At 40.8% G+C, this 22,787-nt stretch overlaps 1 protein-coding gene across 2 annotated transcripts in view; it reads left to right on the top strand.

Moving 5' to 3' along the window:
• The window catches only part of LOC134529455 (glutaminase liver isoform, mitochondrial), a 207,080-nt gene that overhangs the window by 99,360 nt on the left and 84,933 nt on the right, over positions 1–22,787 (top strand). The gene's annotated exons all lie outside the window — the stretch shown is intronic.

The raw sequence follows: 22,787 nt of genomic DNA, 5'->3' as shown, positions 1-22,787 counted from the left end.
TGCCGATACCATGTAGTATAATTATCTGGTCACCATACTTTTGTCCTCAACTGTTGACATTGAACATTGACCTTGACCTTGAACTTTGACCTTGACCTTGAACTTTGACCTTTACCTTGAACTTTGACCTTGACCTTGAAATTTTACCTTGACCTTGAACTTTGACCTTGACCTTGAAATTTGAACTTGACCTTGAAATTAGACCTTGACCTTGAAATTTGACCTTGACCTTGAAATTAGACTTTGTCCTTGAAATTTGACTTTGTCCTTGTCGACCCTCATGGATCCGACATTTTATGTTCAGTACATGCTACCAGGAGCTACCACATGCTGGAGTATGCCATATTGTGTGTGTACTTGTATTATAGAGTAAATTTCCATCTGGATAATTTTATTCTAACCCGCTACAGTGCAGTAATCATTTATTATGCAGGTGCCCCCCCGCCATTCGGCTGCCATCTTGAAATCATGTAATAATGTAGCTAGAAAAGCGGGAAAAAATCCAAAATTCATTAAATAAATTAGTAATCCATATAATGATTGATTGGATCGACTAAGGTCCTTGGTTCGATCCCTGGCCGATACAAAACAACATTAATTTAAAAAAAATACTAAAAAAGTGTTAAGTTTGAGAAAATAAAAACACCACAAGTTCTTTTAAAAAAAATTTATTACATAAATTCAATACACTACTACAAGTACAAAAAATACACAGACAAATTACCAAAGCCTTTTGGATTCCACGATTCAAACAGTCTTCTTATTGTACGGACTAAGCCTTTTACATGACTTTAAATGTCTATCCGATCCGTTCATCACCACAGCCAGAGACGGACTGAAGTTCATATCACTTATATAGTCTCATTAGCCGGTACAACACATGAGTCAAATAAATAACCATGTTCATTATACGTCTCGGAGCATTTTTTATGATGACGATGTAAGCTATCGAGACGTGAAATTAGTTTATTACACTTATTGCACTGAAATTGTATTCTTTGAACATTATTAAAACAACCGCTTCTTTCATGTCTGCGAGCATTTGAGGTGATAGTAAATGATGCACCACAGTATTTGCACTGATGCGAAGTACGCTCTTCATTAATTGAAGTATTCAATGCTGATGAAACTTCAGCTGATGGTGGAACAGCACATATCGAAGTCTCCTCCAGTGTTGTCAGAGGCGTTGCCAACGGGATCTGCTCCAACATCGTCGGCACCGACGTCATGGTTCCCGTAGTCGATGGTACATCCTCCATCGAGTACGACGTTAAAGTCGGTAAAGATGCCATCGAAGTATCAAGAATAGCCAATTACACGTCTTATGCACCAGAAGAAGAAACAAACTAGGTGATCCGCACACCGTCGACGGCAGTAACAAACTGAGCGTCCTGCTGTCTAGGACTCGTTTATATACATTAACCGGTTTAAATAATACGCTAGTCAAATCAAGAACAATTTACTAAAATACTAGAGTCAAAACAACATTAAAAAAATAGAAGCACCATCAACAAAAAAGGAAGCACATTTGGAAGCACCTTCAAAAAAGGAAAAACAATAGGAAGCACCGACTACGAAAAAACAGCACATTTGGAAGCACCGACTACGAAAAGGCAGCACATTTGGAAGCACCGACAACGAAAAGGCAGCACATTTGGCAGCACCGACAACGAAAAGGCAGCACATTTGGAAGCACCGACAACGAAAAGGCAGCACATTTGGAAGCACCGACAACGAAAAGGCAGCACATTTGGCAGCACCGACAACGAAAAGGCAGCACATTTGGAAGCACCGACTACGAAAAGGCAGCACATTTGGAAGCACCGACAACGAAAAGGCAGCACATTTGGAAGCACCGACTACGAAAAGGCAGCACATTTGGCAGCACCGACAACGAAAAGGCAGCACATTTGGCAGCACCGACAACGAAAAGGCAGCACATTTGGAAGCACCGACAACGAAAAGGCAGCACATTTGGAAGCACCGACAACGAAAAGGCAGCACATTTGGCAGCACCGACTACGAAAAGGCAGCACATTTGGAAGCACCGAATACGAAAAGGCAGCACATTTGACAGCACCGACAACGAAAAGGCAGCACATTTGGAAGCACCGAATACGAAAAGGCAGCACATTTGACAGCACCGACAACGAAAAGGCAGCACATTTGGAAGCACCGACAACGAAAAGGCGGCACATTTGGAAGCACCATTATCGAAAAGGCAGCACATTTGAAAGCTCCATCAACAAAAAAAAAAAAAGGCAAAAAGGAAGCACAAGTAACGAGATCTAAGTCTTAGTTAGAAATCAGAATACAAGAAATAAAAAAAACATTAAATTCTTATAATTTAAATTATTTATTTTATTGCTTTACATTATACAAATGCAAGTAAAACAAGCCATTATTGTATGTAGCCAGCATTCCTCAGTTCCTTGAGTATGAAGGATATTTCTTTGATGCACGAATAGTTTCCTGCACAAAGCGAACCATGTAGAAGTCTTAGCGGGTCAACCAATATGTTTGGATCTTTCCATGATGTGTAATCAATCTCTTCTACCACCATCTTCCTTGCACCTTTATAAATATTATGATCTCTGGTGTCTTCCGTTTTACCACCAACCTCAGGGTAACTTTCATGTTTGAGACGGTGATCATCACAAGCTTGATCAGATTTATTTAATATATCACGTCGTTTCCACCGTTTCGGTCTCAAGACACCGCCACATTCTTCGATCTTGGCAGCTTTAGGTGCTTCATCATAGTCTATGTCTTTGTCAACAGCCTCAGAGTCACTGTAACAATCACCGTAGAAGGAATCGTCTTCACCCAATTTACCGTAATAATTCAATGTTGATGATGTTGAAGTGTCTTCATCGTCTTCATGCTTCCTTTTTAGGAGTCCATCATTTTTACAAAGTAGGAAAGATCTACTTGAATTCGGCTGGAATATATTCTCACTTTTCACGTTAAGGATTCTTCCATTGTCTTCATTCTTCCGTAAATCATCAACCTCCTTCAATTTAAGTTCTTTGTCGAGATCGGAAGAGCCAAGAAAATTATAGTCGTAATGCAGATCACTCTTCCTTAGGATGGTAGATTCATCGTTGTCCTCTAGCTTGTACGCAGGCTTGGCGCTACAAGTTCTGCCATGTCTTTTTAGGCTCTCTCTCCGCGTAAACGACTTGCTACATCGAACACAACTTATCATATTGCGCAGTGGATTTTTAACACAGTCATTCTTCTCGTGTTGTCTTTTATTCTTCCTCAAGATAAACTCTTTACTGCAAAACTTACACCTATGTTCTTTCGATACAGCGTCAGATCCCAAATCAGAATTCATATTAGTTACTGAGACTAATGCCAGATACCAATTGAGTGTTTTAAATTAGATCCAATACTTAAATAGAAATTTTTTTTCATATTTCATCAGCGAGAATTAATATATCTCATGCAAAAGTACTTTATGCATGTAGTTCTGCTTTTCAACAACAGATGTCGCCACATGTTGCTTGCAGGTAAATAATATTTAGTTCTTTTATGCGGGATGCGGGATGCCCACTAACGATCGCAAAAGAAGGATGGCTTCGCTAGACTCCAAGGAAAAGGAAGTTCGTCTTGCATGTTGGTTCTCCACAGATGTCTCATGGCATAATATTAATTTGACTGAGTAATGATATGTGTTAATTCCACCATATAAAAATATTGCAAGTTTTGATTTAGTAGCAGAAATTATCGAATTAAATGTAACTCCAAATAAAATGACATTTCTCATTAAACAAAAAAAAATCCATGCAGAGATAGGTTTCTCAGAATAGTCAGAAACACTTGAAGAAACCACAGGAATGATTGCAAGAACACGGGAAAACCCATCAAAATATTGACAAGAATATTCAGGAGCACACGGAGAAAACCACCATAATATTGACAAGAATAATCGGAAGCACACGGAGAAAACCGCCACAAGTTTTCTTTGTTATCATAAAAATACAGAAAAAAAATAATTAATAAAAAAACACAACAAATTCAAAAACTAATTCTGGCTTGGACTAGAACTCTATCTTTGCTCAACAATGAGAAGTTCACAAGCTAGCATAATCAGTTTTTGAATTTGTTGGGTTTTTTTATTAATTATTTTTTTTCTGTATTTTTATGATAACAAAGAAAACTTGAGGCGGTTTTCTCCGTGTGCTTCCGATTATTCTTGTCAATATTATGGTGGTTTTCTCCGTGTGCTCCTGAATATTCTTGTCAATATTTTGATGGTTTTCTCCGTGTGCTCCTGATTATTCTTGTCAATATTTTGATGGGTTTTCCCGTGTTCTTGCAATCATTCCTGTGGTTTCTTCAAGTGTTTCTGACTCTTCTGAGAAACCGCTCTCTGCATGGATTTTTTTTTGTCTAATGAGACATGTCATTTTATTTGGAGTTACATTTAATTCGATAATTTCTGCTACTAAATCAAAACCTGCAATATTTTTATAAGGTGGAATTAACACATATCATTACTCAGTCAAATTAATATTATGCCATTAGACATCAGTGGAGAACCAACATTCAAGACGAACTTCCTTTTCCTTGGAGTCTAGCGAAGCCATCCTTCTTTTGCGATCGTTAGTGGGCATCCCGCATCCCGCATAAAAGAACTAAATATTATTTACCTGCAAGCAACATGTGGCGACATCTGTTGTTGAAAAGCAGAACTACATGCTTAAAGTACTTTTGCATGAGATATATTAATTCTCGCTCATGAAATATGAAAAAAAATTTCTATTTAAGTATTGGATCTAATTTAAAACACTCAATTGGTATCTGGCATTAGTCTCAGTAACTAATATGAATTCTGATTTGGGATCTGACGCTGTATCGAAAGAACATAGGTGTAAGTTTTGCAGTAAAGAGTTTATCTTGAGAAAGAATAAAAGACAACACGAGAAGAATGACTGTGTTAAAAATCCACTGCGCAATATGATAAGTTGTGTTCGATGTAGCAAGTCGTTTACGCGGAGAGAGAGCCTAAAAAGACATGGCAGAACTTGTAGCGCCAAGCCTGCGTACAAGCTAGAGGACAACGATGAATCTACCATCCTAAGGAAGAGTGATCTGCATTACGACAATAATTTTCTTCGCTCTTCCGATCTCGACAAAGAACTTAAATTGAAGGAGGTTGATGATTTACGGAAGAATGAAGACAATGGAAGAATCCTTAACGTGAAAAGTGAGAATATATTCCAGCCGAATTCAAGTAGATCTTTCCTACTTTGTAAAAATTATGGACTCCTAAAAAGGAAGCATGAAGACGATGAAGACACTTCAACATCATCAACATTGAATTATTACGGTAAATTGGGTGAAGACGATTCCTTCTACGGCGATTGTTACAGTGACTCTGAGGCTGTTGACAAAGACATAGACTATGATGAAGCACCTAAAGCTGCCAAGATCGAAGAATGTGGCGGTGTCTTGAGACCGAAACGGTGGAAACGACGTGATATATTAAATAAATCTGATCAAGCTTGTGATGATCACCGTCTCAAACATGAAAGTTACCCTGAGGTTGGTGGTAAAACGGAAGACACCAGAGATCATAATATTTATAAAGGTGCAAGGAAGATGGTGGTAGAAGAGATTGATTACACATCATGAAAAGTGCCAAACATATTGGTTGACCGGCTAAGACTTCTACATGGTTCGCTTTGTGCAGGAAACTATTCGTGCATCAAAGAAATATCCTTCATACTCAAGGAACTGAGGAATGCTGGCTACATACAATAATAGCTTGTTGTACTTGCATATGTATAATGTAAAGTAATAAAATAAATAATTTAAATTATAAGAATTTAATGTTTTTTTTATTTCTTGTATTCTGATTTCTAACTAAGACTTAGATCTCGTTACTTGTGCTTCCTTTTTGCCTTTTTTTTTTTTGTTGATGGAGCTTCCAAATGTGCTGCCTTTTCGATGATGGTGCTTCCAAATGTGCCGCCTTTTCGTTGTCGGTGCTTCCAAATGTGCTGCCTTTTCGTTGTCGGTGCTGTCAAATGTGCTGCCTTTTCGTATTCGGTGCTTCCAAATGTGCTGCCTTTTCGTTGTCGGTGCTGTCAAATGTGCTGCCTTTTCGTATTCGGTGCTTCCAAATGTGCTGCCTTTTCGTAGTCGGTGCTGCCAAATTTGCTGCCTTTTCGTTGTCGGTGCTTCCAAATGTGCTGCCTTTTCGTTGTCGGTGCTTCCAAATGTGCTGCCTTTTCGTTGTCGGTGCTGCCAAATGTGCTGCCTTTTCGTTGTCGGTGCTGCCAAATGTGCTGCCTTTTCGTAGTCGGTGCTTCCAAATGTGCTGCCTTTTCGTTGTCGGTGCTTCCAAATGTGCTGCCTTTTCGTAGTCGGTGCTTCCAAATGTGCTGCCTTTTCGTTGTCGGTGCTGCCAAATGTGCTGCCTTTTCGTTGTCGGTGCTTCCAAATGTGCTGCCTTTTCGTTGTCGGTGCTTCCAAATGTGCTGCCTTTTCGTTGTCGGTGCTGCCAAATGTGCTGCCTTTTCGTTGTCGGTGCTTCCAAATGTGCTGCCTTTTCGTAGTCGGTGCTTCCAAATGTGCTGTTTTTTCGTAGTCGGTGCTTCCTATTGTTTTTCCTTTTTTGAAGGTGCTTCCAAATGTGCTTCCTTTTTTGTTGATGGTGCTGCTATTTTTTTAATGTTGTTTTGACTCTAGTATTTTAGTAAATTGTTCTTGATTTGACTAGCGTATTATTTAAACCGGTTAATGTATATAAACGAGTCCTAGACAGCAGGACGCTCAGTTTGTTACTGCCGTCGACGGTGTACGGATCACCTAGTTTGTTTCTTCTTCTGGTGCATAAGACGTGTAATTGGCTGTTCTTGAGACTCCGATGGCATCTTTACCGACTTTAACGTCGTACTCGATGGAGGATGTACCATCGACTACGGGAACCATGACGTCGGTGCCGACGATGTTGGAGCAGATCCCGTTGGCAACGCCTCTGACAACACTGGAGGAGACTTTGATATGTGCTGTTCCACTATCAGCTGAAGTTTCATCAGCATTGAATACTTCAATTAATGAAGAGCGTACATCGCATCAGTGCAAATACTGTGGTGCATCATTTACTATCGCCTCAAATGCTCGCAGACATGAAAGAAGCGGTTGTTCTAATAATGTTCAAAGAATACAATTTCAGTGCAATAAGTGCAATAAACTAATTTCACGTCTCGATAGCTTACATCGTCATTATAAAAAATGCTCCGAGACGTATAATGAACATGGTTATTGATTTGACTCATGTGTTGTACCGGCTAATGAGACTATATAAGTGATATGAACTTCAGTCCGTCTCTGGCTGTGGTGATGAACGGATCGGATAGACATTTAAAGTCATGTAAAAGGCTTAGTCCGTACAATAAGAAGACTGTTTGAATCGTGGAATCCAAAAGGCTTTGGTAATTTGTCTGTGTATTTTTTGTACTTGTAGTAGTGTATTGAATTTATGTAATAAATTTTTTTTAAAAGAACTTGTGGTGTTTTTATTTTCTCAAACTTAACACTTTTTTAGTATTTTTTTAAAAATTAAAGTTGTTTTGTATCGGCCAGGGATCGAACCAAGGACCTTAGTCGATCCAATCAATCATTATATGGATTACTAATTTATTTAATGAATTTTGGATTTTTCCCGCTTTTCTAGCTACATTATTACATGATTTCAAGATGGCAGCCGAATTTCAAGATGGCGGGGGGCACCTCCATAATAAATGATTACTGCACTGTAGCGGGTTAGAATAAAATTATCCAGATGGAAATTTACTCTATAATACAAGTACACACACAATATGGCATACTCCAGCATGTGGTAGCTCCTGGTAGCATGTACTGAACATAAAATGTCGGATCCATGAGGGTCGACAAGGACAAAGTCAAATTTCAAGGACAAAGTCTAATTTCAAGGTCAAGGTCAAATTTCAAGGTCAAGGTCAAATTTCAAGGTCAAGCTCAAATTTCAAGGTCAAGGTCAAAGTTCAAGGTCAAGGTCAAATTTCAAGGTCAAGGTCAAAGTTAAAGGTCAAGGTCAAAGTTCAAGGTCAAGGTCAAAGTTCAAGGTCAAGGTCAAAGTTCAAGGTCAAGGTCAAAGTTCAAGGTCAAGGTCAATGTTCAATGTCAACAGTTGAGGACAAAAGTATGGTGACCAGATAATTATACTACATGGTATCGGCACACTCTAGCAGACGAAAACAAGATGGTGGTCTCCAGCTAATGAAGACAAGATGGCGGACATGATGTCATACCAGTTGACGATATATACCTTGGTATTGTTGATGTTAGATCAGTCTAGGTAGCTTTCATGGTGGAAGGATCGACCGTTTACTCTCGCCGGGGATCGAACCAAGGACTTACATCGATATAATCAAACAGAAATCAAATACGTTAATTTTTTGATGAATTTTGGAATTTGTTTCATTAAATTTGGATAATTAATAAAGATTTTCAAGATGGCGTCCAAATTTCAAGATGGTGGACGTGACGTCATACAAGGTGACGATATATATGCTTTGAAAAAAGTGGTGGGAGTCAGTCTGCCTGCAACCACCATTGAGGAAGGAGCCTGTCGCCATTTTTAATTTTTTTTTTGCATTCGTCGGGTTCGAACCGAGGACTCCGAACTTCGTGTCGTTAATGTTTGTTTTTTATAAATATTTTATAAATTTATATTATTGAAATTTTTTTATAATTTTTAAAATAAATTTCATTAAAATCGGATAATAAATAAAAAAGTTAAAGATGGCGGCCGTAACGGAAATTGCAACGGTGACGTCATCATCCAATATGGCGGACAACACAATGTCGGAATTTTCGAGAACACAATGACGTCATCCAAAATGGCGGATCCAAGATGGCGCATCCAAAATGGCTGTCGTGATCTACTTGTCCCGTTACGCTGTGTCCCGTTACGCTCGTCCAAGATGACCGCCGTGACGTCAGAGATGGACGTGACGTCAGAGATGTGGCTCGGCGCCACGCTCCACACCCTGGACCCTGTGCCCGTATGCCCATTTACATACTACTAATAGGCGTAAAGGCTTCGGCCTGGGACGCACCTAGAGTCTTCCCTAACCCAGACCCTCCCAAACAAAATACACTTTGTTTTTAGTTAGGTTAGGAAAAAAAATCGCAGGTGCGCTGTGATTGGCCGGAGCTTCTAGCCAATCACGGGCCACTACGGTGGTCGGTGCGCCAGGATGGATTTCGGGTGTTTGTATTTTTGTGTTTCGTCGGGATCATAATTTCCGAGTGAGGAAATATGCGGATTTAAACTATTTACCCATTTATCGTAAAAAGTTTGTGTTGTACGAGTGTAAAAGTCTTGCAAAGTCTCCGACTCGGTTTCACGATGCAATGCTTCTACAGGGCGGTATCGTGGGGCGTCTGTGGCGATTCGAAGGCACCTATTCTGAATCAGCTGCAGTTTTATTAGGTGTTTGGGGGCAGCTGTTGCCCAGACTGGGGCTGCATACGTAATTATTGGGCGTATTAGAGCATAGTACAGCAGTAGGCCGGTTTTAACCTTGCTGCCGCATCGTCTACTCATTACTGGGTAGAGTGCACTGATCCTAGCCTGCGCTTGCGCTCGCCTAGTGTCAATGTGATTGCGCCAGAGTAGTTTCCTATCCATGTGAACACCTAGATATTTCACTACATCCTTATGCGGTATTTGTTCGTCAAACAAACGTATTTGCGGCCTGTGTTCTACAGGCGGGAGATTTTTACGAGTAAATACAATAACCTCTGATTTCGTTGTATTTACTTTTATACGCCAAGTCGTGCACCATTGTTCGAACTCAGTGAGCGCGACTTGCAGTCTGTTTGTAGCTAGCCGGAGGTTGTGGGACCTGCTATACAGCACTGTGTCATCTGCATAACAGCCCAGCTTTACTAGTCGGTGTGCGGGGGGTGGCATGTCACTGACATATATATTAAAGAGTACAGGGCCTAAGATGCTTCCCTGCGGTACACCTGCTCTTATTTGTTTTATGTCTGATAGAGCTCCTTCAGTAGATACTCTAAAGGTTCTGTCTGCTAAATAGGACGCGACTAGTTTAATATAACAGTCTGGAAATCCTGTTTGGTAGATTTTGTAGATTAGCCCCGCATGGAATACTCTGTCGAAGGCTTTCTCTACATCTATAAACGTAGCGACTACGTAATCCTGTACGTTAAATGCGCTTGTGATTTCTTCAGTCAGGCGCACGAGCTGATGTACTGTCGAGTGTGTACTGCGAAAGCCGAATTGTTCATTCGGCAGTATGTTATTCTCGTGAATGTGTACATTAAGTCTGTGCAGTATAATACTCTCCACGACTTTAGACACAGTACTTAGCAGACTGATAGGTCTGTAATTCTGTGGCAGTGTTTTATTTTTACCTGGCTTGTGGAAGACTATAACTCTAGCCTCTTTCCACTGTGAGGGGAAAATATTTAACAGAACCATTGCATTTATGCACTCGGCTAGATATTCGAGTGTTTCGTTCGGGAGTTGTTTGAGAACAACAGCCTGTATGCCGTCATTCCCGGGAGCTTTTCGCGGCTTCATTTTTTTGATCGCGCGCTTTATTTCTTGCGCCTGTGTAAGTAATGGCTCAGAGGTTGTGGGCAGTCGCAATTTAACACGGAGTTCGCGGTAAATTTGCGCCGTGAATATCCTATCGCAGGGCTGCATGTTGGGCTGGAATGCTGCTTCCAGTGTGTCGGCGAAAGCTTGTGCCTTATCACGGGGCTGAAAAACTACGCCATTGTTTGTTTCAAGGGGCGGGATTTTGTCCGATTTATTTAAAATCCGCTTCGTCATTGTCCAGGCACTTCCGTCCTGGGTGTCGAGTCGCGCGATTTTAGTTTCCCACTGGCTGCCTCGCCAGAGTGAGATTTCGTCTGAAATGATTGTTTGTAGTTCGTTTATTCGGCGTTTCGTCTCTTGTGTACGACGCCGTGTGTATTCACGCCGCAGTCGATTTTTTTGTGAAATCAAGCTGCGGATGTATTCTGGCAGCTCGTCGTGTGCTAACCTAACCTCCTTTTCTGGGATGCACTGGCTTATACCATCCTGGATTTTTTCTGTTAGTTCTAATATCGCGGAATTTAAATTATCGCTGTTTTCAATGGTTATTTCGGCCGCGTCGGGGAGATTTATTGTTAAGTAGTTTTTAAATTGTTGCCAGTCCGCGTTTTTATAGTCCCTGATTTTTCGTGGCTGGTTGGAGTCTATATTTGCGTCATCGAATATTAAATGAACAGTGAAATGATCGGATGACATGTCGTGTTCAACCTCGAGTACGAATCCCGTGTTGACACGTTTGTTCAGGGCGATATCTAAAATATCAGGCATGTCGTTCAGTCGACCAGAGTCATATGTGGGCTCTGAGGGAGCATGTACAGTGTAGTTTTTGTTGAGTTGGTGAGTGTAGAGTAGTCTGCCGTTCGCTGTAGCGCGCCTGCAGTTCCACTCTATGTGTTTGGCATTTATATCGCCTACAGCAAGGAAGCTCGGGGCCGCTCCATATAAAGTATCCAGATCTGCCTCGCTGAGGGACCTACCTGCCTGGTGGGGCGTACATTGCAATTAATTTAATTTGTTGCCGATTTATGTTTAAATTAATTCCTATAGCCTCCAGTTGTTGGAAATCAGGGAGCTGGCAGGCAGTGTGTTGTACACTAGTGTGTACAGCAAGGGCTACTCCGCCGCCTCGTGCGTCTCGGTCGCGCCTATGTATGACATAATTTAATATTGTCAGCCTGTCTGTCGGTTTTAAATGGGTTTCATTGATCGCAGCTATTTTTATTTTATGTTTATCCAGGTGGTTAATAAGTTCCGGTAATTTATTTTTAAGGCCGCGTGCATTCCAGAATAGGAGGGAATGTAACTTATGTCTAGTGGCCGGGGTTGTGTTGCAACTCGGGGCTGAGTTAAGGCTGGTCATTTATGACGCCAGCAAGCGCACATACGCAATCCATGGTGGCTCGTATTTTGTCGGCCATGGATTTGGATGTATCCAGCCAGATGACCAGAAGCTGGCACAGAGGGCCGATGGCGCTCTGCAGTCGGGCGTCTCCACGAATGGCTTCGTGGGAGTAGATGACCGCCTGGATGTCCCCGAGCTGCGGCGCCGGTGCGCTGGTGGGGGGTGTCGGCTGGGCAGTTGGCAGCTCTGGCGCTGCGTCAACAGCCATGGCAGCCTCAGGTGCGGCCTGCGGCTGTGCGGGAGCTGGCGTCCTCTTCGCCGGTGTTGGAGCTGGCTTGGTGGCTGCCAGCTTGTCCTGGGCAGGCTGTCGGGGCCTGTCCTGGGCGGGGCGCGGGGGCTTTCCTTGGCCATTTTTGTGGCCCGTGGGGTTCTTCTTGAACCCCTTCTTCCTCTGCCACGGGTTGTTGGCAAGCACTGGGTAGTCCAGCTCATTGTGGCTGGGCTCCCAGTGCTGCTGCAGGGGCGCAAACCGGCTCCCACTGGCCTGCGCCAGATAGTCGCCGAAGCACGGTGGCGGTGGGCCCCAGGGGTTGTGTCGTGGGGGGGCGTGGTGCCCCTGTGGTGCCCGCTGTTGAGGTGGCTGGGGCTGGTCCGTGGCGCGCATGTTGTCGCGCATGTCGCGGCGGGACTGCTGCTCCCGCTTCTTACGCTCTTGGGGGGGGGGGGGGAAGGTGCCTCCGCGTCTCCTTCTTGTAGGCACTGCACCCTTTGAAGTTGGCGCAGTGCTTCTCGGTACAGTGGGCACACTTCTTGTGCTCTTGTTTGCCCCCGTTCGGGCAGTCGGAGGCGCTGTGCGGGCCGCTGCACCATCGGCAGACTGGTGCCGCACGGCAGCCCTTGCCAACGTGATTAAAACGCTGGCAGTTGCTGCACTGCGCCGGGCCCTTCGGACGTCGGTAGTCGTCTACGCGAATCCGCATTCCTGCGAACTCGCGCAGAGCCTGTATGCGAGCCGTGTCGCACGATTGCGGGACCTCGATAACGAGGGCGTCGCACTTTTCCCGCCGCTGCCTGTTTTCCAGGAACCAGTGGTTTTGGACAGGCAGGTTTAGTGCGGCGAACTCCTCCTGCAGGAAGTCCGTCGGCGTGTGTCGGTGAACGCCGCGCAGCACGAATTTCTTCGGCACTTCGTGCTGTTGCAAGAGCACCGAATGCTGTGCCCCAATGGCCTGAAGGGCCTTAATCGCGCGTGCGTAGTCCGCGATGGAGGCGGTGTGCACCATGAGTTCGTCTTTGCCGCGGTTGGTACATGTAAAACGCTCGGTGAGAGCGTTTTTCAGCGCATGGTATACACGCGGGTATTGGTGCCCCTGGTCAAGAAACACGAAGAGTGGCTTGACGCGAGGAGCCTTGGTCGCTGCCGCAGGCGGCTGTTGAGTGGGGGGGGGGGGGGGGGCGGGGCCCGCCTGCTGGTCGGTGGTAGAGGCCGCCATCTCATGGTGCGACCTCTTTGCCTTCTTAGTGGCGACTGTCTGCCAGTCACCGTCATTCATTCCCTCCTGAGGGGAGGACGTCATTTCGTCGATTTCCGTCGTCATTATGAAGTCCGTGCCTCACACCCTAGCGCACCCACTGACCGTCCCCCGGGGCTAAGTTAGCCGGGTTCAGGCTAGGCTGTAGGGGATCTAACTCCCCGGGTGTCACTGGGCTCGTTGGTCGTCAGTAATAAAATACCTTTACCTGCTTACCGTAGCTCAGATTACCTGCCTGCGCACACTGAGTGCACAGGCTACCTTTCAAGAACCGCTGGGTAGCACTGAAAAGTGCTACACACAGCTTAGATGCAAAGGTCTCTCCTCGAAGCGCGCTTCCAGCCGTCTACGGTATTTCTCCCAACACTAATGCCAAGGACAAGAGTCTAGCGTCAGGAATGCTACTTGCTGCAACTGGCTGCAAATGCCACGCTGCTCACGCTTGTTCTGGGGCCAGCGGCTCGCTCGGACCTTAAATAGCGCAATGGCATGCATGCAGGATTTGGTGCCATACCGTAGTCATTTCAATTTATTTTACTCAACTTCGTCAAACACTGACCAGTGTGATGAAAAAAATTATAAAAATATATAATTTAACTTGTATTTAAAAAAATTCAATAATTTGAAACTTGATACAATACTGTGAACTTCCATACCTACTAAATGTTATTTGCACTTATTAACACAGGCTTTACACGCTAACAGAAAACAAATTTTTAACAAAAATTTTTAAGCCTATTTGTCACTTCTCAGCACAAAAGAAATAAAAAATAATTATCAAATTAATGAACTCTGAAAATAAAAATTTGAAGTATTAGGTGCAAATATAAATTATATAAGATAAACATGTAAATGTCATCCACTAAACACGTGACTTAAATCATAAAAAAAAAATATTAATCAACTGAGTTGGAATATGAACACAGGAAATGTGCACCAAAATAAAGCCTATTCGTTTTCCCTATACAAATGGATAGATATAATTTGAGATGTTTCTACCTTCAAAAAATAAGTATAATATTGAATTAAGATGAATTCACTGTAAATGCTTAGCAAAGTGAATAAATAATATAAGTAATACTAACATATGACTGAACATATTACAATTACTTACTTGAGATAAGTTAGTTTTGACATTTCAAATGAAATATAAATGTTAATTGTTGTGCAGTAATGATATTGCGATGTATTGAATTTCTGTTTCATTTGTTTCGATATTCCAGCGCGATGAATGAATTTTCTTCGTTTTGTAGAAAACAGTCTTCTTTGTGACCCTATATTAATTTTGAGTTGTTCTCTTCCTGGAACTGCTGCTGACTATTTGAAAGACTTCCATTCTGCGAACGAACTACTGCTAAAATTGCTTTCATGGCTGATTAATTACCTCAACCTTACTTAGAGTGAAAATGCCTTTAATTATTTCATGAATATCTTCTTCAAGTTTGACTTGCTCACCACTTATTTTAAAGAAAGTACTAGATATTTTTTTTTTGCTTAAGTTCAGCAACAATATATTGACTTAGTAGATGGATATGCTTGCACATGTTCCATTTAATAGTGGCACCCACACATGTGCAAGTATATTAATTGATGCATGTGGCACATTTGGTACATACAAGTTTTCAGGGGCAGTCCAATCTGTTTTCTTTGAAGTGGTGACACAATTATTTTACATCAGATGTGGATGAAACTTTCCAGCCATTGTCTTCTTCGATAATAAAGCCCATGTTAAGAAGTAGACGTACTCTATGCTCACTTCTTGTGTTCACAAGTTTACTGGTCACTTTACCTTTAGTTAGAAAAATTAGTCTGTCCAACAGCTTGTCCCTAAGAAAGTTCATAATAGAAAAAATCGCTTTATCCAAACGTCTTTCAGTCTTTCCTTGAAAATATATATATTTTAAGGTTCAATGCATATGTTCTATATGTATGTTTTTATTGATGCCACTATTTAGCCTGAAACAATATTCCCATAACTGAATATTTTCACGTAGTTCTCACTGAAATATGCCCCAAAAGCAGCTGTGTATGAATCTCTATTCAGCCGGTTTATTACCGCAGGGAGCATCATTTCAGATGCAACAGAGTCCCGTTCTTGCGACAATTTTCGCAAGAGTTTGTAGACTTCGGCCTGTTTTTCTCTAGCGTTAACTTTTGACAGATTTTACTGCAAAACTCTGTCTACGTGCCCTGAACAGTAAAATATCATAATTGGTGGTTCCATGGTTAAAACCCATGCATTGAAGAATGCGTCAACCATATCAGACATAAAAACTTTGGTAGTAAAGGTTATCTGTTCTATTCGATTTTAGAATTTCGCAAGGAAAACCCTGCCTTACGTCATCTTAAATGAATAATGTGATCAGTTCTAACCGTAATTGTTACGACCATGGGTGCCATCGATACAAACACAGTTACTGCCATATTATTTCAGTGTCACACTGAGCGTTGTTCATAATAATTAAGACAAAACATTATTTTTTCAGATCTGGGTGCAGTTCAGTGACTATTTTTAGGCTTGTAAAACAAAACAAAAGACATATCACATGCCCTTACCTCGTTAACCCACGCCTCCACGCTAGTCCCATCGTCTCTGTGTTACACAGAAGCGGCGCATAAATTGTAACACTGCTCGATATTGTATGGCTTTTCTGGTTACGGGATGAATTCTTTCTAGTTTTGAATCAGAAACTTAATCGCGTATCTTGTCTATAATGGCTTGTAATAGAATCTTTTTGGCAAGGTCTGTTGCTAAATTACATTTTTCCGAATCAGAGAGACTGATATCATTTTGATGGCCTACATGTGTTGAAATGTAACTAATTTTACAAATTTCACCTTCACATTAGATTACTCGTATGCTTGCAGGACATGTTCCCTGAATTTTATTACTGTTATGAGTTCTAAGGTGCCTCTGACCGGTACTTTGACACATGTAATAGCCTGAACAATGGCATACAAAATAATGCCTAATAGAATTGTCAGCACGCCGTTTTGAACCACATTCTTTCACATACCTGGAAAATGTTTCCTTTTCAACATTTTGCTTCCATTTCACAAAATCTTCCAAAGAAGAACACTAGAGATCTTGGAACTTGACACCATCAATGTGTTCCGGTTCTAGATGATCTAAAAATGATGTTTCCGTATTAGGTTTGAATTCACATAATGAGCACTTGAAATTGTTTTTGGAAACAATTTCCGCACTATAATTTTTCAGTTCATGGTATCTCAGATTTCGAAGAAGATTATATTGTCTATCACAATATTTCCACATGAAATCACAATTTTTTTCCTGCTAGAAGATACGTCGTCATCTTTCCCGGGATGTTTTGTCAGCACATGTTGGCGAAGACTTTTCTCATAATCATACCCTTGTCCACATTCTTCGCATACAAATTGATTACAGTTGCTCATAGCTTAACACTCACTGTAGAACTGAAAACAAATAAACATGATAAAAACAATTAGTAAAAAGTACGCGCACTTATTCAATAATCTGTGTGTGTGGCTTTTTATACGAGAGAGAGAGAAAACGCGCGCATAAAAAATCAGGGTGTAGGCGCTCCCGATCGGCAAACTTCGGGAAGGCTCGGCAGTTGCAGGCAGTTGCAGCAAGTAGCATTCGTGTCGCTAGACTTTTGTATGCCAAGTCAGATATAATGCCAGCCAGTGTGACGTTATGGCAGCCATCTTGGGTCAGCCATCTTGATGATGTCTGGTGGAGGTCAACATTTCATTTTCGTCTGCTAGAGGGCACTGTGAACATATAAGTTAAATTTTGGCCCGTTAGAGTGCAGTAGTATATATTACCGTGGCGTTCGCCATTTTGTCAACTGCTTGGCGCTATCTTGAAATTCTGTAAATTTTAACCTAGAAATTCGGGAAAAATTTCAAATATTTTAAAAAATCACTTGTTAAAATAATGTTTGACTCGATCCACGTGCGTCCTTGGTTCGATTTTTGCTTGATACAATAAAATATAATTCAATTAATAGTATAGGATGGTTCCTTCAGAACCTGGCTTTTGGCTGAGGAGCCAGGAGCCGTGGATTGTGACATCATGGTGGCCATCTTGGATGACCTTTGACCTTCACCTTTAACTTTGACCTTTGACATTGACCTAAACATTTCCCCAGTGGCCATCTTGGTTCAGCCATCTTGTTTTCTAAAACATTCATACATTTTGAATTCCCCCATTTTGATTTCTAGAACTTTCAGCCATATTTAATTATGATGTAACTGTTACAATTATTATTATTTTTATGCTAGAAAAATGAGAAAAATTTAAAAATTGATACAGAAATTAATTAATCAAATTTTAATAATTTTAAAAAACACAGTTGCGGTTGTCGTCAGCACAGTCATCTTGAAAATCGGTAATTATTATAAGAAAAATTTGGGAAAAAATTAAAATTTATAAAAAAAATTAATAATCAAATTTGAATAAATTATTATTTAAAAGCGCACTTAGGTCATGAAGCTCGCAGTCCTTGGTTCGAATCCAGTGAGGACAAAAAAATAAAAATGGTGACCGATCCTTCCTCTACAGAAGCCCCCGGCAGACTGACCTCCAACCACTAATTCCAAAGTACATATATATTTATCGCCAGCTAGTATGATGTCATGTCTGTATTTTGTTTTCGTCTGCTGGAGGCCGCCATCTTGTTTTCGTCTGCTAGAGTACACTGCCACCATGTTAGTTAATTTTTCCTGCATATTATGATCAAACAATTACAGCTTAACAGCACTAAATAACACACGTGAGTACAGTCGCAATAGCAATGACTAACCTTTAAATCACGCAGATGCAATATACTGAACAATTTATGCAATACAGTAAATCGCTAGATTCATACATACGATCGCAACTATGCAAGAGCGATATCAAGAGCAATTAATACACTGGTCAAGATTTATACCAAAAGGGAGAAGCCTGATACAATTACCACATCTGACAAAGGTTACAACAAATTTTGCACATGACGACCTTACCTAACCGAACCATGTCATGGATTCACGAACCTTCGTAAGTACAATCACAATGCTCTACTCCGTGCAGTACAAACTGCAATACAATAAAACAATTAAATTACTAACAATAAATATTTACGACCCCGCGGCGTCGGTAAATGCAACACATACACAGTTACATTAAAACATTGAACTCCTCGCAACGTTTATCTTAATTCCTTTTACATAGAGAGTGCCATGCACCGACCACTCGTGAAAATTAAACTTGACCTAAAGGCAACACAGCAAATCAAAACGACTGAGCTACATAATTGCACACAATTTGATTACTACACGTTATAAGTAATGATAAGCCAAACAAAATTTCCAAAGGCAATCCGAAAACGAATTTAGAAAAAGGACTAATCCAAAGTTAATCCCATACCCTAACCTTCGTGCTGCCCACACACGTCGGACACGGAGAACTAAGGTACCTGCTACCCAGTTAGTTACATGTTGCCTCGTTCGAACCTGAAATAATAAGAACGTCTGACAGCCGTGTCGACTACCAGGGCGACCGGACGGTAGAGCGCATGCGCAGAGAGAAGACCGGAGTAGGGGAAAAGGAGGGGAGGCAGTACAGACCACCAGGGAGGGAGTAATAAGAAGCAGAGGAGGAAGGAGGGAAGATTCTTGTTTACCGATGACGTCACACTCATAAATGTCTTCTTGCTGCCAGCACAAGTATATTGATTATTGTTTTTAGTGAACTATGGAATTTTCCCCTATTTTTTTTTTAGCTAAATATCTACATATTTCCAAGATGGTGACCGAATGTCAAGATGGCAAGTGTCCTGGCAATAAATTACTGCAGTCAAGCAGATAAAAATTGAAATAAAATGATGTTAGTGTCTTCTAGCAGACGAAAACCAGATGGCGGCTTCCAGCAGACAAAAATATGGCGGCTTCCAGCAGACAAAATTATGGCGGCCTACAGCAGACAAAAAAAATGGTGGATGTGACATCATACTTGCTGGCGATATATATACCTTGGCATTAGTGGTGGGAGGTCAGTCTATCAGTGGCTTCCATGGAAGAAGAATCCATCGCCATTTGTTTGCTCTCGCCAGGTTGGAACCGAAGACTTCACGATGTAAATGTATTTTATAAATTCAAATTGTATTTAAAAAAGTTTTTATAAAATCGAAATTTGTTCCAATTTTTTTCCTTGTAATAATTATGAATTTTTAATATGGTGGCTGTAACGTCCTAACCCTGATGGCAAATTTTTTTAAATTTAAATAGTTATTTATTTTAAAAATTTTCTCTACTTTTAACAATAAAAAATATTGATTTTCAAGATGACGGTCGTAACTAAAATTACAATGGTGCTTTAATAATTTAAAATGACGGCCATGGCATTCTTATCGTCAAGGTCATGACCTCGGAAGCTTAGGGAAGCCTGTAGATGTTGTTTTTAAGCCGTTGATATTTTTGAGGACTTAAACATGAAATTTTCCTTCAAAACGTTAATTTTTCCCTCAAATAGTAATTTTTCAAATTTATTGAGTTTTTTTTTTGGTAAAATTGTTTTTTTTTTTTTTTCTTCAAAAAAACTGGAATTTTTTGCTGACTTTGGCGAATTTCGGGAAAATTTTGTATGTTAAGGTCAGAGGTCGATGTGAAGGTCATCCAAGATGGCCGCCATTACATCACAATCCAACATGGTGAACCGGCACCATGCATTACATCCTGAAGATTGGGCCAGAAATAACTTTTCTATACTATTTTCGTATTAAACAAGGATCGAACCTAGGATGGATATCGATCGAATCAGTCAGTAAAATAACAAGTGATTTTTTGATGAATTTTATTTTTTTTCGTGTATATCTAGCTTAATAATTGCATAATTTCAATATGGCGGTCACGATGACCGACAAAATGGTGGAACCTAAGGTAATAAATAAATTATACCTGCACACTAGTGGGTAAATATTAAACTAACATGATGACAGTGCTGAAGCACTCAAGCAAATGAAAACAATATGATTGATCCGAGATGGCCGCCTTTAGCAGACCTAAACAAGATGGGCGCCATGATGTCGTACTGATTGAATGTAATATCTGGCATGGCATTAGTGGTCGGGGTCAGTCTGTCAGCTGCTACCACACGGGGGAAGATTAATTTTTTTTGCCCTCACCAGGTTCGAACCGAGTTCTCCTAGCTCTTTGATGTAAGTGCATCTTCAAAATAAAATTTTATTACCTTATTTTTATTAATTTAATATTTGCTTTATTAAAATCGGATAAAAATTACATATTTTCAAGATGGCGACCATAACGAAAATTGCAAAATTCGGGGATTGGGTCCCTTGATGACAAGATGGCGGAATCCAAGATGGCGATTGATGTTAAAGGTCAGGATCAAGGTCAAGGTCATCTAAGATGGGGGCCATGACATCAGAGTGGTCGGTCATTGACCCCATTCTAAATCCTCCGCCTGGAACCTGCCGCAGGAGCCCCTTTTATATACTACTTAGCATGTATTGTAAACACAGATGTTGGCAGAAAACTTTAGCATATATGTATAATACTCTATATTAGCGCTCCTAGTAACAAGCATTGAATACAAGTTTGGGGGCTTGGCCTCCAAAAGGTGCGGCTATTATTCATTTATATTTTATAAATTGCAAGTTCGAATATGCATTATTTTATTTAAATCTTATTTAATTATTAATCTTGCATATGTCTCGATGGCAATGTGGTCAAAGGTTTAATTTTTCCATACCATAGGGCCGATCTTTGATGGTTCAAATCACCTAACTTCCAATGTACTGTGTATAGAAAATAAAATTTAATAAATCTTTAAGTATTATAACAGTAATGGTAGGTAACTAACGATCGATTTTATGTGCAAGAGGCAGAGCGATGATGGTGCACTCTAGGAACAAACAGCAGAAACAAAAATGGTGAACATTACATAAGCCAAGATAAAGACCTACATAAAGTACAAGAAGATAATGGCTATGATGTTAGAAATCAAGTTGGCGACCTCAAGCAGACGAAAATAGGATTTTTCCCTTCAGCACACCAAAAAAAAAAAAATGTTAGGCATTATGCCATTCAAGATGTTGACCCTATTAGCAGTCGAAAACAATATGGCAGCAGTACCACCATAATTAAATTTTACGGAAAGTTCTATAAATCAAAATGTCATACAATATGTCAAAATATATAATGACGGAATCCGAGATGGTAGATAGTACTAGAAAAAATGGTGGAATCCAAGTTGGCTGTTGTGAAGTTATAATCAATTATGGTAGTAAGTTCTATATTCTAAGATGGCGGCTGTGACATCATAATCTAACATGGCGGTAAGTTATAAAAACAAAATGGTTGGTACTTAAAAATGGCGGATATTTCTAGAAAACCAAATGGCAGTCAGCATCAGTTCAAAGGTCAAGGTCTCGTCACCGTAACGATGATTGCTGCATTTTGGGAGGAGGATGTTCGATTGTAAGATGGTCGTTCTGACATATTCCAAGATGATGGCGGAAAATCATAATGGGGGTAAAATTCTGGATTCAAGTTGACAGCTCTGATATTATTTATCATGGCGCCCATAATGTCGGAATCCAAGATGGCAGTCGGGGTTAAGGTCATCCAATTTGGCCGCCGGGTACAAGCTTATCCAAGATGGCGGCTGGGGTCAAGGTCATCGAAGATGGTGGCCTGAGTTGAGGTCATCCATGATGGCGGTCATAACATCACAATCCATGATGGCAGACTGGCACCACAGGCACCACCTGGCGAATTTTGTTCCTGGATCTGCTATTACAGACTACTTACAAACAACTAATAATTTTAATTTTATATCGAGGAGGTACTTTAGTTTTACAGCTAAATATTTAATAATACATACAACTGACACTTCTAGTCATACTATTCTTACAAAATAAACGGTGATTTAAATTCGAATAATTTATTTAACTCAGATAAATTGTTTATTTTGATTAACTGGATAATTTGCATATGACTAAATAGTTTTTTTTTAATATTTTGCTGCAAAATCAATTCTGTGTCTCTATTTTGTTTTGCTATAATTGTTTTCAAAAGTAATAACACATCAACGTAACGTTTGTTCGTCAAACCTTACACGCCGGATGGTTTAAGGCGAAGGGACCACCAATATTATAATAGGCTCCGAAACAAATTATATTGGGATCGAGCCGTTTGCAGCCTGCCCCGCAAGATTAGCGTGGTGCCCAGGTACAGTCACATCCAGATATAGGAATCTAGGTAATCTGTACACAGCCTATTTTGACACCACTTATAATCCCACCAATTT

The sequence above is a fragment of the Bacillus rossius genome, chromosome 2 (genome assembly GCF_032445375.1).
Source record: "Bacillus rossius redtenbacheri isolate Brsri chromosome 2, Brsri_v3, whole genome shotgun sequence".
In the NCBI taxonomy this organism is placed as follows: domain Eukaryota; kingdom Metazoa; phylum Arthropoda; class Insecta; order Phasmatodea; family Bacillidae; genus Bacillus; species Bacillus rossius.
This window is presented reverse-complemented; position numbering and strand designations above follow the sequence as displayed.